The 15,810-nt window shown below is 39.6% G+C and overlaps 1 protein-coding gene across 1 annotated transcript in view; it reads right to left on the bottom strand.

The window, feature by feature from the left end:
- The window catches only part of PTK2 (protein tyrosine kinase 2), a 190,030-nt gene that overhangs the window by 158,697 nt on the left and 15,523 nt on the right, over window positions 1-15,810 (bottom strand). The window lies entirely within an intron of this gene.

Here is a 15,810-nt window from a genome sequence, read left to right on the forward strand (position 1 = left end):
TTTAGAGGGGGGTCAAGTGGGAGCTTGGTTTTGGTTTTAAAACAGTAACTAGTTGGAAGAATTTAGACTAACAGATTAATGATGTAACAAAAAAAAAAACACCCAAAGCTTCTTTTCCAGAATATTAGAACAGTATTTTGCAAGTTTTGGGTGGTTTTTTTGTTAAAACACAAATTCTTAGAAAGTTGGGCGAGTCACTTCCTTTCATGTTTCACCACTGTCAAATTATGCTGTTTCCATGGTTCTGGCCTACACATGGATTCCATTGTTACAGCAGTTTTTCAGGAGCTGGAATTAAAGTTTTAAATTTTTCTTATTTGAAGTTACAGATGGGTGAAAGAAGGTTGAAGATAATCAATGCAACCAGCACAGAGTGGGAAGAAAATATTTAAGAGTTTTCCAGTAAAGAACACACACAAAGTAGTTTGTCAGAAGTGTAACAGAAGATAATCATCTTTGCACACACATTGTTACCAAAACAAAACCCAAAACAACAACAACAACCAAACCAAAACCAAAATCACAAAAAAACAAGGAGGGGGGAGGGTGTTAACACTTCCAACACTTCTTAGGCACTGACATAGTGCCTAAGAAATACCGTGTTTTATTGCTCACAATGGGATTACTCCAAAGTATTCACAGCAAGCTTGACAGCAGCTGTAAAGTTTTGCTCTGTACACAAACCTGCCTCAAGAAATAAGATGAAATTTGTTTGTAATGAGAATACCAGGGTTTTCTTAGCCCAACTGTGACACCCTGGATGGAGAAAGAATTGGCTTCAGCTGTAGCTTGTTCTCAAAGTGAAGCACAACATCCCTCCACAACAAATGGGCATTTGCAGCCAGAGCTACAGAGGCTGGAATCAGTTCTGCAGTGAAGGCATGACAGTTTTGGATCTTAACCATATAAGAAATAACAGAATTAGGGACACTCACTGTGATAGGAAAAGTCCAATAAATTCACCACCATATGCATGGGAACAACTTCTTTAATGTCACCTGGGTGTTACACATCCTCCCAGGGACACAGATTACACCACTTCCAACTACTGTAGAGTTTGGAGACAAAACATGCTGCCAGGTGTCATTCTGCTGAGGAGAGGTTTTAATAAAAAGTCAAAAAATATTTCCAAAACCTTTGGATTACAAAGGAACAATGCTTCAAGAATTATTGACAAATAATTTACCTGACCTAGACCTTGATCTAGGTCAAGTAAATTATTTGTCAAACACCAGAGCACACACGAGGCAATGAGAATTAGCCAGGAGATACAACCAAATGTTATTTCTGTCATTTCATAAGAATAAACAGTTCTTCATAAGCCAAAAAGACAAAGAGCCCACCTCAGAGGGTAAACAGGAATTTAGAGGCAACAGAAGACAACAAATCAGACAAGAGCAGAAGAGACATTACAGAGCAATATATTATGTATTCTTCTAAACTGACCAAATTCCCTTTTCTTAATATGCTGCATGTTAGCAGTAATTGTGTTAGGCTGGTTCCTCACACCACAATGTTGATGCACTAGCAGAAATAGAGAAAAAGCAAAGGAGAAGCTAGGGGAAAGTTTTCTCTGTCCCCTTTTATAAAGTTTTCCAGATGGAAAATAGACAGAGAATTAATTAAGACAGCAAAAAACAATGACAAGTGAGACAGGGAGGAACCATGGGCAGAATAAAAAAAAAATAAAATCAGGAAAAGAAAAATACACACATCCATCAGGACAAAGAAAGAGAAGACTGCCAACACTAGATTATGAAGGTAAAGAGGGGGCAGGGGGGGAACAGGAGTGCAGACAGAAGAACTGCAGCACACAACATGGGACAGGCTTTCTTCTCTTCATTGGTTCTGTCGTGTCGCCGTCGGAGAGCGGCTCAGAGACAGCGGCGCTGGGGTAACGGGAAACCCCCAACACATCTGTGCTCTGCAAGGACCTGATCAAAAGGGGACCCAGCTGGTTTGACAGAACACAACACAAATGCAGCTCCCACATCCCCTTGGCTGCACCTTCCCAGCTCAGCCATTGCCTTGTTGCCTTTGCCCAGATGAGTAAAGAGTTTGTTTCCAACTCAGCCCGGTGCGAAGTCAAGCGTGTGTGATTAATGGATTCTCATTTCCACAAACCCACTGAAAAAGTTCAGCTTGGCATCATTAAGATTCTATCAGCCCTGAATTGCAATTTAAGATAGCATTTTTCGCCTTAATCTGCTGCTCTATTTAATCAATTTAATGCACAGTAAAAACTTAATTTGACAAAATTGAAAGCATTATTTCTCCCTGCCTCTGGCATGAAACAGATTAAGACCACCAGAAATACTTGCAGAAAGATTTAAGATTCATTACATATTGGGTGGCAGATAAATATTAGATATGCTATAAACTCTAAGTCTAAAAGCTGTGGGTTTTAGTTAATGCCACAATTACCCCCCAGCAGCTAACCCGAGTCACGCTTCCTACACAAGGCGTGACTGTGATTTTTGAAGGCAGATCTCCTAAAATGCTATTTTGTACCATGCTGACAAACTCCACAGACAGCAGGGCAGAAGGAACAAGGACAGCAAACACAACTTCTCCTGTGTAGGCTTCTGGCCAAATCCAGGCTGGATAAAGGCACAGGTTAGAACAGAACATGTTCTAGGTCCAGGATGAAATAACAAACAGCTTACATCCCTACCCAAAATTCAATTTCATCTACTTTGATTATCTACAGGAGGTAAAAAGACAAGTGACAGAAAACTGCCACATAAGTATGTTTGGAGGTCTCTACAGACAGCCTGAAGCTCCAAGATAACTCAAGTTACAGGAGACACATCCACAGTTCCGTCCCAGAGCTGGAGATACCCAAATGGTCCCAGGGTTGGAGCTGATTCTCCAAGAAACAGCTGCTCTCATCCCATGGCCAGGGCTACAGCACCATGGCACAACTTGTACTGTGAAAGGAACACTTCTGCCTTCAGGGCTGTCAAACCAATTTTCCTCATAAATAACTAACAAGCCAATTTTCCGGGCAGTGGCGGGGAGAGCAATCCTGACGGTGTGCTGCTCACAAAGCACACTCATTACTCTCTCAGCTAAGAATCACTAAGTCCCTTAGAAACTCTGACTTGCCTTGTAAGTATTTAAGTAGAGTATTACAAGTTTATTTGAAATGGATTTTAAAGCTATGATTTTGTACCTAGACATGACTTCTTAGAAAAGAAAAATCAAATGCAAAATGCATCTACTGTTAAAACAGTCTGAAATGTATTATTCCTGCTGATGTTAAGAAACAGTGCTGCTTCACTTGAAAATATTTCAGTAACAGCTTTTTCCATTTATGTCAAGGGATTACATAGTGTATACACTTGTACAATCATATCTTGCTTCAACTTGCTCTGTTGATATATCAAATGTAATACTAATGGTGAATACCTACCCTGCTGATGTGTAACAATTCCTGATCAGCAAACCAGGCTAGCTGGAGCATAAAGGAAATCATGATGCAGTCCTTTAAGAATAAACAGAAAAGAGGCACAAATATCCTAATTATATAAGAGTATTTGGTACAGTCCTGTGTAGGCTGGACTCAGTGAACAAATATTTTCTGCACAAAGATAAGAATTCAAGACTACAAAGAAGTGTACAGTATAAATGTGGCTTTTGCCTCAGCAATGAGTGCTGGGAGGCAGAAAAACGTAAATCTTTTGTACCACAATATAATCCATAAGAAAGGACAGCAAGAGTAATAAAGCCTAAACCAAGAAAAACATTGTTAAGCTTTTAAAATTCTTCACTGATACTGCAGTTTATTCCTTGCCACTCCATTTCACAAGAATGAAAATACAACAGCTCACCTCTTTTGTTATTATAAACAAGGATATATTATCTGAGACTTATTCTCTAAAAAGCTTTTCCATTTCTGATCATTCATTAGGCATGAAAACAGGGAAGATGAGCAAAAAGAAACCTATCCAGCTTTCTCTGCTTCTGATCTAACTTGGACAGAGTCAGATGCCACTGAATTCCACCAGAGTGAGAACAAAGAACTGAACTTGGTCACAATGATGATCCAGAGCAGACCTGACAGTTGTTTCATGCACTTCTAACCTCAGTAACAGGAAGAAGGTGAACATTTTTTTAATTACTCTATAATCTAGTTTTCAATTTATCATGTATGAAGTGTCAGGTACCCCAGCACACTAAATTATTTAGCATACATTGTAACTGTATCTTCTGCCTCTCATAATGTGCAGAATACATATGCAGTGATTATTAAAAATCTTAAATTAAAATATTGAAAAAGCATTTAGTTGATCAAGGTCTCCAGTTCCCCAGTCTTCCCTCTCCAAATTGCTCCTGAACGTATCTTAAGACTCACCCTGTGAGTTCAAGCTTGAGGCACAAATGAGAAATAAAATGGTCCAAATTAAAAACCTTATCCAAATTTCCAGTAATTATTAAAGAGACTCATTTTCAATCCCTTCAAGATCTAATCAGGTTCAGAATGGACATGAACCTAAATTTGCTTGAATACATGAAAATAATTCTAGCACAAAGTCAGGCAGGTACTGCACAAGGATGTCTGTATTTCAGGAACTTCTGAACACATCTTTTTCACTGATATGAAGAAAGAGATCAAATTAAAGAACTGCAGCATGTACTTACACCAATGTCAGCTCTGGTACAGTTAATATTTATTTTTCATCCTGCAAACTAAGCATTTGTGACAGTACAAAGGAATTTCAGGCTGCATATGCAAACAAGTTGTCACAGAATTGAAGCTGGAATAACTTCTAATAACTTCTACTTGTATTTGTCTGCTGCAGTCCCACAAAAGAAAAAATGCACAAGTTCTTAGTAACAGGACACTGAAAGCTCAGAGCAAACCACAGGAAGCTCAAAGGACCAAAAAGAATTTTTTTCACCAAAGTGACAGGGATGTTAACTCTGCTGCCACCTGAATGCAATTTAACTAAATCCATTTATCTCCCTTTTCCCCAATTCCTGAATCACAGAGTAACAAAAGTCATGAGGCCCTAAGGAAACCTATAAAGTGTGTCTCCATAGCCAAGAGAAAAACCACAGAAATCCTCTAGAAGAATTTGGGGTAAACTGGGCAACTCTGACCTGTGAACTCCTCAGGTCTCTGGAACAGATCTGGCAGGATTAGGTCTGTCAGGTTCCTAAAGCATTCCCCAGTAACCCAGCAAGGCTGGAATCACAGTGGATTGGGCTGGAAGGGACCTTTAAAGGTCACCTAAATTCCAGCCTGTCCACCACAGGCAGGGACACCTTCCCCTAGACCAGGTTGCTCCAAGCCACATCCAACGTGGCCTTGAAGACTTGCAGGGATGGGGCAGCCACAGCTTCTCCGAGCAACTTCTGCCAGTGCCTTACCAACAACACAATTTTACCTTCTTAAAATATTAAGAAACACCAAACTTAAATTTGAGAAACATTTCTGAGTAGCTTAAGAAAGCATTATTTTACCACACACTTTCATATTCAACACCATGGCAGTGTTCAGAACACCCCTGAGCAAGGAGAAGGCAGCACCAGCATCACTGTGGCTCCTTTATCCAAAGCCAGCACAGGTCTGAAACTCACCTGACCCCCAACCCCCTCCTTCACAGTGCAGATAGTTCAATGTCCCAAATGTCCCAGGTCTGGGGGACACCCAAAGGGAACTCACAGAACCATTCAGGCTGGAAAAGACCTCTGCAGCTGATGATCTCAGAGGTGTTTTCCAACCTAAATGATTCCATGATCCTGGGGGTGAATGCTGCTGTTGGCAGCCTGAAATCAGCAGCTCCATTCAGCTGCGGTTTGAAGCTTCTGTCTCTTGCAGTTTGGTAGGAACCAGTTCATGGCCAAAAATAGATGGGGGAGAGGATAACAGAGATGGCAAACAGCACAAGCTTTGTTATTTAGGAAACTGAGGTAAGAGCAGACAATATTGTCACTAATAACACAACCACAGAGAGATGGCAGGAGTGGTGACTGGCAGTGGTTTCATTCTGTCCAAGGGAGTTTCTGTCCTGGAACAAGGGCAACTTCTGGTCCAAACCACCTGGGACAGAGCACAGACACTAAAAGGCTTAACCCACTGATGTATGATTACAATGAACCAGCTAACTCTCATTTAGGTCACCTCACAAAAAGCAAAAACCAAAAGGGATTTTGAGTATTTCCCACACAGATTTTTCTAATGAAGACATTGTCACATCTGTCTGTAGACATTAGACAATGCCAACAGGTTGGTAATTACCTACAGCTCTAAAATTTAAAGTCTACAAATTAATTAGATACTGTTCCAAAAATCACAAAGTGCAGCTTTGAGGTTGGGCAGTGACTCTGCTATGACTCAACTCAAAAACTCTTGCCAAAGCACTTGAATGCAGAGACTGCTCAGTTTCACCTTCCTAAAGTGCCCTATGTCCAGAATGTCTATTTCTGAAAAGTCTGGCTTTTGTAGAATTTAATACTAATATCATAAAATTCCAACTCCTCCATATCTTCCTCAAAGTACAAAAATACCAAGATATACTGAGAAACAAAGGACTGACTTTATTCTTCCAGGTCTGTCCACTTTCTCTGGTAGTTCCAGAGGATTTGATTCCCTATTGTCTCCTTGGCCTCTATTCCAAACCCTAAAACTACAGTCATTCAAAATGCAAATATGTTGGGTTTTGCAGTGGGGATAAGGAAATACACACTTTTTTCCACAAGACAATTTCAATGATGCTCCCTTTCATACAGATCATGAATGGATACATTTGTCCCCTTATAAACTGCTGGTGGATGGAGCTACATCTGTGGTCCTCTGGCCAACTCTAACATTATTAAGAACCAAATGGACACAAATCCAAACACTTTTAAGTAGCATAAAATATTAAAAGCAACTCATATGGCCTCAGACAGCAGCCACAAAAATTTATTTTTAGGGACAAAATCCTCTCATTCAAGAAAAACATGACAGATGATGAAATTTATTTAATTCCTGTGTATTAAGTTGTGAGACTAAGTGAGCAGACTATTTGGGGAACACTCCTGGGCTGGATTTGCAGCCCTGGTTGATGCCTAAATACTGATATTTGTGACTGAAAGCTCCAGAAAAATCTAGGTCTTTTGGGGTCTTTGGGAAACTGAATGACACAAGAGGAACAACACCAATGGTAAGAGTGCAGAATTTTCAAATATTTTACATGCAATTAAAATTATTTTTGCATTAGAAAACTTGCCAGCAGTAGCTTGTTTCTTATTTTGTTCTATCCTTATTTTCCTTTCACATTTACAGGCATTTTGAAGAGCAAATTGCACAAAAAACCTGGTTAATTTTAAGTTTGTGAAACTAGTTAAATATATGAACCATGTGTGTAGAACATACAGTAATTTATAATTCAGATGCCTTGGTCTCAGAACCTCCATGTGTTAGTTTGGAGTTGGAGATCAATTAACCACAACTCATAAGTGTTTTGAAGCTCAAAACCCAGCAATGCACAAATCAATATTTAATCTGCAGTCTGTGTAGGAGTTAAAAATGTATCAGAAGCTATGTACAAAGTATATATTATCAACCACAAAATGAAATAAATTCTTACATGCACTACACCAACAGCCTCAGCAATTAGAGATTAATATTTCAATGTAATTTCTATTCATGCCTCCTGAATTTAACAAAAATTTGTGAACAACCAGCCCATTTAAGTTACAAATGGCTCCTGTGTAGCATTATTTGCATCATCCAAGACCATATTTTTTCTGCTTATTTCTCTTTCTACCAAAAAGAATTTTGTAGTACTGGAGAGATTTTCTTCTCCTTGGGCTGTTCACATCCCTGGCTCCATCCCTCCTTCAAATTTCTGTATTCTTCAGAAATCTGAGATCCAGTGGGCAGATCAAAACATGTCCTTGCTTCAAAACACATTTGAGGCTATTTTAATGATATGAGAGAACTGTAAAATAAGAAAATGCAAAGTTACCAGGATTTCCTGAACAGACTGGCTATGATGTCAGTTAGCCCTCGGATCAGCTACACAGAAAACACGGATGCTTTCAGACAGGAAAACCAAGATTAACTGAATTGGGCCCATGTGCAGAAATTCTACATTGCTGCCACTTTACAGGCCTGAGAAAAACAATAACTCTGCCACCCCAAAAGCAACCAGCCTTTTGTTCAGTTTCTGTAATCTCCTAGAATTAACTAGAAAAATTTTAGCCCTGAGGCCAAACTTTGTGTCCTTCCTACAAATTGCTTTTCAAATGTCCACAGGTTCACAGTCATTTATCTTGAAAAATTATTAAAAAAATAAATAAAAAATAGGTACATACTAAAGCAACAAATTTAAACTCCATCTAGCTCACTAAAATTATACAGAAATTGGGGGGTTTTTTTCTGACAATATTTCACAGTTCAGATGCAAATTGAGGAATTAAATATTTTCTTTAAAATATAAACCAGGTGAGGAATTTGAATGAAGCAACTTGGTAGAGCCAACCAGTTGAGTGCAACACTCCTTCCCCACCTCAGTACTTCCACACCTTGCCCACTAAAAATTAGGAAATGCAGAACTTACATCAGGAAAACATTAGATACCAACAAAAGATTAATTCTCTATTAATATTTCAGCTACTTTTTCAATCTATGATGCTACAATCACAAATTTTCTTTGATTCTTTAGTGGGAGTTTTAGTCAGAAAAGCAAAACTGGCATCTTCTGACCCCTATTTCTCACACTCTTGGCACAGAGATAATGTAGGGATGGCAGCAGCATTCTCTGGCCATATGGATATATGAATACAGAGACCACCAGGATATTAAGCAATGTAAATTACTGCTTCACTCATGTCCTTCTTTCTCCTTTATGGGGAGAGAGCTGCATTAGGTTATGTCTTCAAAGCTAAGTGTTTATTATCAAAAATAACATCAAAACCACTAATTCATTATATTAATATCAAGATTCAGTGATTTTATGTCCCTCTAACTCTGGATTTACTGGGGAGTTTTTACTCAACCCTTCAAAAAGCTGAGGAGTAGCTGGTGGAAGTTTCACACCACATATGTTTATACACACACCCCCCAAAGAAAATCTTCCAGGTAGCTTTGGCTTGGCTTCTCTTCAGACCTTATCAAGGGCAACACTCTGAACTGAAGCCCAGATTTCACCACCAAGAGCAAATGTTCTATTCTTCATTGAATACTTACATGACTACAAGATCTCCTGGAAAAAGTGGGCCTTGAATTAAAAACAAAGTCACCAAAAAAACTGTTCCAAAAGGATGCAGAAGTCACTGTTCATTTATCACCTTCATTTAGGGCCCCTCCTGTTTAGGATTTAGCATAGAGTAGAAGCACAAGGCTCAAATTGGATTCAAATACATCCTATGCCTAGGAAATTTTTTTTAAGGTATCAAAGAAGGATTCATACAGAGCCCCTAACACCACACAAAAAGGAAGTGCAAATTAATATCCTGCTTGCTTGGGATTTTTTCCAAACCAAAAATAATTATGCAGAGGCTTCTAAGGTAAATTATTCACCATATTAAGAGTCCAATGCAAATTTACATGGAGAGGGATTTAGAAGAGTCAGCATCAGTCACATTAAAGGCACAGGATTACAGCCTGAATTGTTTTGTTCAAAATAACTATGACACAATACAGTTTAGACTACCAGGAATATTACTACTAGCAAAAAAACACAAAAAGGCTTTCAGAAATGGAAGGAAGTCTAACACTCATTTATTTACTACTAGAAAAAGCCTACCACTCCTTTTGGATATTGCTTTTAAGAGAGATCATGTAGAATAAAGGAATGGGCTGAAGCAAGAACTCCATGATTACAGCTGTCCCAATTCCTTTGGACCTTAAAACTCTCTACAATTCTGCCAAGCTTTTACCATCCTCTCCTAAAAGTTCAGCTGAGTAGACTGATCCTGAAAGAGGGAAATGACAACACAGCCACCTGCTTACAATACATACAAAAATAACCTGGAATGCCAAACTCGGAGTCCTGTTGACAACCGTGACTTTTTCTGTGCCCTTTTGCTCTGCACAATCTAAACCCTAAAATAAGAAATGACCTTTTTATTTTTTTAATGGAAACCTGGTTAGCAATTTAGACTGCACCTTCTACAACACAGCTGGGAGTGGACTGCTAACAATAAACCTTCCACTTGTTGTTAAAGGGCAGCATTTCAGTGGCACCTGGAACAGCTATTAACTCCTGCCAGGTGATCAAGGCTCCCTCTTGGTACAGATTTCATCTCCTTTAATGCGTTTATTTTCAGGTGCAGTTACAGACTCTTATTGCCTCTTTGTGTACTCTTCATCCTCCTTACTAAAAAAATGCTGCCCAAGTTGCATTTGTCTGGACTCTTGACAGGGAATTCAAGTTGTCTGCTTTATTTCTTGCCAGGGAAAAAGAGTACTGATACACAGCTACTGGTCAGAAAGAAATAAAATAAACCATATCACTTCTCATAGTCACCTAATCTATACTCACTGCTGTGTGGGTAGTACACAAAAGCATTAAAAATAAGCCACTATTTTTCCTAATTCTTGTTATTGAAAATGGATTGCATGAAAACACTGCATTATTTCAAAAACTCAGCAGTTGCAAAAGAAACTGGCATCTAAGGAATTGTGATGCATCAAGAAGACTGATGCAACATCTCAAAGGAACAGAGAATAATAACCAAACCAAATTATCTACAGGCATTAGGCACAAAGGGGAGTCCAGGCTGATGTAAAAGGTTTTACCCAGGGTGTTCACATGTAACTGATGTGTCTTAGAAACAAGAGAAGGAAAGGAGTCACATCAGAGGCTTCCAACATCATCCCATGACTTCCCACCAGCTTTACAACTAGAAAGAATAACCAACCCTGCATAAACAAAATGAGATTACAAGCAGGACAGTAATACCAGAGAAAACAGGGAGGGTTTAGTAAATGAAAAGTGAACAAGGACTGTTGGCTCAGTTTGTCAGTGTTTGATGCTGATAAAACCAAGGTTGTGGGTTTGATCCCTGTATGGGACATTTACTTTAGAGTTGGACTCAATGATCCTTGTGAGTTTCTTCAAACTCAGAATGTTTTGTGATTCTATCAAGACTACTGAGAAAATAAATAAAAAAGCAGTATTTTGTTGGTACTTGTGAACAGGGGCTGCCAAAAATGAGGGAGACAAGTAATGGTTTCACTTTGTACAGTGCTGATAAGGGCCAGGCTAAAACACCAGGCACAGTGAAATTCCCTGCCTCCCAGGCAGTGCTAATTAAAACACGTCTCAGGAAGTGCACTTGAGCCCACTTCCCTTCAGAGGAAGTTCTCCATGAATGTCTGCCAGGAAATAGCCCAGATCCTTCCCTTAGCACAGCACACACAAACCAACCTTGGCAACCCCTGGGCTGGCACTTGCTGGCCCTTTTTTCTCCCTCCAAATATTTTATGACATGTCAGTACATTTGCATCCCCTAATGTTCCTTCTCTTGTAAGGACACTCATTACAACCTGCCCCACACTACAACTCAAGATGCTACACCAGTAACAAACACTGCCATAAAAGAGAACAGGAAGCCTGGAAACCTTCACTCAGTTTTTAAGGTAAAAATGGAAATTTTCAAGCCCTGAAAAGACTTGAATCCATCTGGTTTGAATCTTGGTCTTCTTATGTTTTCAGAAAATTCTCTTCAGGTTTTCTTCTTACAACACCAAGGTATATTTGGACATGCAAGGTTGACAGGGAGTTGATTCACTAAGTATCTGAAACCTGGACATACTGGAAAGTTAAGATATCGACCCCTAGCAGTGAGGAGCACATTATCACTGATTATTTTGTACAAGAATGGTCTTGTTCAAAGATTCAGAATATTCTGCTGCTTTTAGAAACTTTCCTAGGCCAGCATTAAACATTTTTGTGCATTTCCTACAATAAACAACAGCCAGAGCAGACCTTAACCCACTAACCAAGACAAAGGATCCAAGGCCAATTTTACATTACCACTGAGCAAGCTGTGTTCTCAAAGAAGCAGAGCTACAAACTTTACCTGAAATAATAACCAGAATATCATTACTTAAAGCTGCCATTTAAACAGCCTGGAAGGGAGCAGCAGCACTGCATGGCTATCCCTGGCATCATCAGAATGTGCTGCTCCAGCCCCATCCAAGCTGCAGTACAAAGCAGTACTATTTACAGAGTCAGACTGTTTTCTGCTTGATGCTTCCCTGTTCACATTTACAAGAGGGCTGACAACCAAAACAAATATTTTGTTTGGGATACAGAAGACCTTTGGCACCTCCAGAGGGGAAACTGAAGCTCTGCTTCATTCTATCTCACAACATATTCCAGGATAATCCAGACAGGCTGAAGTTTTATTGAACTCCATGGAGGGATGAGACAATGCAGGACAATACCCCAAACACTGATATTTATTCCCTCAAGCCCACTTAGTCCCCTGTAAGAGGCAACAGTTGCTCTAGGGACAGGAGGAGGAGGAGGAGGAGGATCAGCTATGCCAAGCAAAGGCCAGGACAGAGCTCAGAAAGGCATCAGGCACCACCCAGGGAGGTTTGTGTTCCTTCCATCCAAGCTCTGAAAAGCCTGGAGGTGCCTGTCAGCACAGACAGAGCACAGAGCCCTTGGAAGGGCCCAGCCTGGGAGAAGAGGATGTTCTGTACTGAACTCACACACGTGCAAGCCCAGCTTCCCTGGAAGAAGCTGAAGTTTATCCTAACCTTGGTGGCAAAGTAAATCTTTCTGCAATGACCCAGAAGTGCAGAATAAGAAACCAGTCAGGAAGCCCAGCAAAATTCCACTTGCAGAAGCCAGGAGGAGCTATAAGCATGTAGGTCTTCCTGGCAAGGAGCAACATCCATTAATTATCTTTATACTTGAGAACAGAGTGGTTTCTTTACACCTTCAAGTGCCAACTGAAATCTTTTGAAACAAATTTTATGTCAAGAGAAAAGCCCCGAATGTATTAAAACAAAATTAAATGCATAACATCCAAAACACATAATAACCCAGATCTCTGAGATTTCACTAGGGAAGCATTTCTAACCATAAAATCTAAAAAGGGACATTAATTTCTCCATTTGCAAGTGTTATGCTGGATACAACAAGGTTTCTCATGCAATACTAGTTTAATTCCACCTGGAATAAAACCATAAAGTTGGAAAGCACCTGAAGTCACTTGCAGTAGAGATACAATATAGAGAACATCCTTGGGAAGCTGCTCCTTAGGTGGAAGGGCTGGCAGCACCTCCTGTCAATGGCTGAGCAGCATGTTTGAAATCACACAATAAGTACATGTAAAATTACACATTTTTATCAACACAATGCCTGCACCAATATTGTGCTCAAACACCGGCCTGAGGAGAAAGTCAGAATTTTAAAGCTAAACAGAACTGATGCTCATCATCCCTTTCTATTTTATTATTTGTGTCTTCTGCACTCATTATCTGACAATCATAGTATTATTTTGGTGGGAAAAGACCTCTAAGACCATTGAGTCCAAGCATCAACCCAGCACTGCCAAAGCCACCATTAAACCACGTCACCAAGTGTCACATCTACACATCTTTTGACTATTTCCAGGGATGGGGACTCAAACAGTTCCTTGGGCAGCCTGTTCCAATGCTTAACCATCCTTTTGGTGAAGGCATTTTTTTCCTAATATTCAATCTAAGTCTGCCCTGGAGCAACTGGAGGCCATTTCCTCTTGTCCTGTCCCTTGTTTCCTGGAAAAAGAGCCCAATCCCCACCTGTCTACAACCTCCTGTCAGGGAGTTGTAGAGAGCAATAAGGTCCCCCCAAGCCCCCTGTCCTCCAGGCATTCAGGGATGATGTTAGCAGAGTCCTTTTGTCAAGTTTCCTGCTTTTCTTTCATGGCAAGTTAAATACAGAACTGCCAAGTGATTCCAGTGCTGGTCAAATCAGAGAGAGATCTGCTCTGAGTGCAAATTTTAAATGTTACAACAAAAACAGCCATGTCAGAGCCCAGACCCAAAAGTGAAACCTTTCATCCTAAGTTCTGTGACTCCATCCAGTACAAATACCAATAAAACCATAGGATGAAGAGGTGAAGGCAGCACTACCACAGCACACTTGAAAACTCCATCCTGCAAGAGGAGGGCTTGAATGCTGTCCTGAACAGACAAAGGGACTGGGAGCAAACACTTTGTTCCACAGAATCACAACCTGTGTGATCACATGATGAAAAGACTATCATGGTACAAGTAACAGCTTGACTTTTTGTAATATGAATACAAAAAGTAACAGTTTATAAAGCAGCTGGATAAGTAAGAGATGCAGCACATTTTTTGCTTCTACTGGAAATGTCTTGGCAGTATTTGCATATAGAATACCACTTTCAAAGAGCAAGTAGCACTAATCACTTCCCTTATCAAATCCCCAGCCAGAAAGAAATTTAAAAAAAAAAATCAAACTTCAATATAAACCTGACAAATCAGAAGTACTTGCAATCTACATTTAAGATTTTTCACTGTTTCCTCTTACTCTACATTTTATTTCAAGCCTTGTTATTCACTGGGCTGGTTTTCTATGAAGTCTTATCTAGGCAGGTACTGCAAGATATTTACCTACCAAACTAATAAATACTTTGTTGTCATGGTTTTACCAGGATATGACTCATTGGAACCATGTATTCCAGGGAGCAACTGGCTTCAGTTCACAAAACATACAAGTGCACTTTTTTCTTTGTGACATCACGATAGTCAGAGCTGTTCCTTTCAAAAAGGTCAAACAAAATTAAAGGAAGCATTATAAACTCCCTGGAATCACAGATTTGATTTGAAGGCCTTTATATATGATAACATTTTTTGCTCTCACCCCCCTGCCCTTGTTTTCTGGATTTCCCACACTATGAGTTTTCCAGGACCAGGAAATATTTTTCAAGTGTCTGGGTTTCCTTCTGAATCATAAGTCAGAATTAACATGAGACACAAGGCTACAAATTTTGATTTTAACTGATAAAAATATCAGTACTGGTTCCAACTGAAATACTTTGGGTTTTTTCCAACTTAAGTGAAGGCTACTATTTTTTAAGCCTTTCAAACCTTTTCTTTGGAGTAGTAAGAGTAGATGGAATTTCTTGGGAAAAACTAACTGCATAATATAAACAAACATCATCCCATACCAGAAAAGGGAAGGGAAAAATTGTAGAGGAGAAGCAAATATTGATCATAAGCTTGAAAACTGAAGTTTAAGAAAGGGTGATGACATCCTTAGAAGTAAGCTACTGAAGAATAAAGAGATCTGTCCCTGCAAATTTAGATGGTCAGGAGATATTAACTGACCCTCTGCTGATTGCTGAAGATGAAAATACAGAAATATTATGGATACAAGATCACAGCCTGAAGCCCCATTAGGGACCTGTGAAATACAAGCAGCCACATCTCCTTTGCTCTCAATTGCATCACAGTCCAGGCAAGAACATCAATGACTCTAAATCAGGTGATATCAAAGTTGTAAATAAAGCTAACCACATCCACAAGTTAGATTCAAAAGTGCTCCTGAAGTAGCAGGAGATGAATTTTGTTACCTGCCAAAGCCCAAGCAATAGAAAAAAAAATTAGATTTAATACAGGCTCTCAAACCACCAACCACAGGGAAAGCTGTAGAAAGGGGAGGAAACCAAACCACAAAGAAAAAAGAAGGATCCAACAAGTTGTTCTAGCCACACTCAAATATAAGAACATTCCAAACATCCATATATATGAGCAGCAGTAAAGGCAGAAGTCAGAAATACCAATTACACTGAGGAGTAAAACTGAAATTTTCAAATATAACCATTCACCCTGGAGACAGGGGT

Source organism: Molothrus aeneus, chromosome 1 (assembly GCF_037042795.1).
Source record: "Molothrus aeneus isolate 106 chromosome 1, BPBGC_Maene_1.0, whole genome shotgun sequence".
NCBI lineage: Eukaryota > Metazoa > Chordata > Aves > Passeriformes > Icteridae > Molothrus > Molothrus aeneus.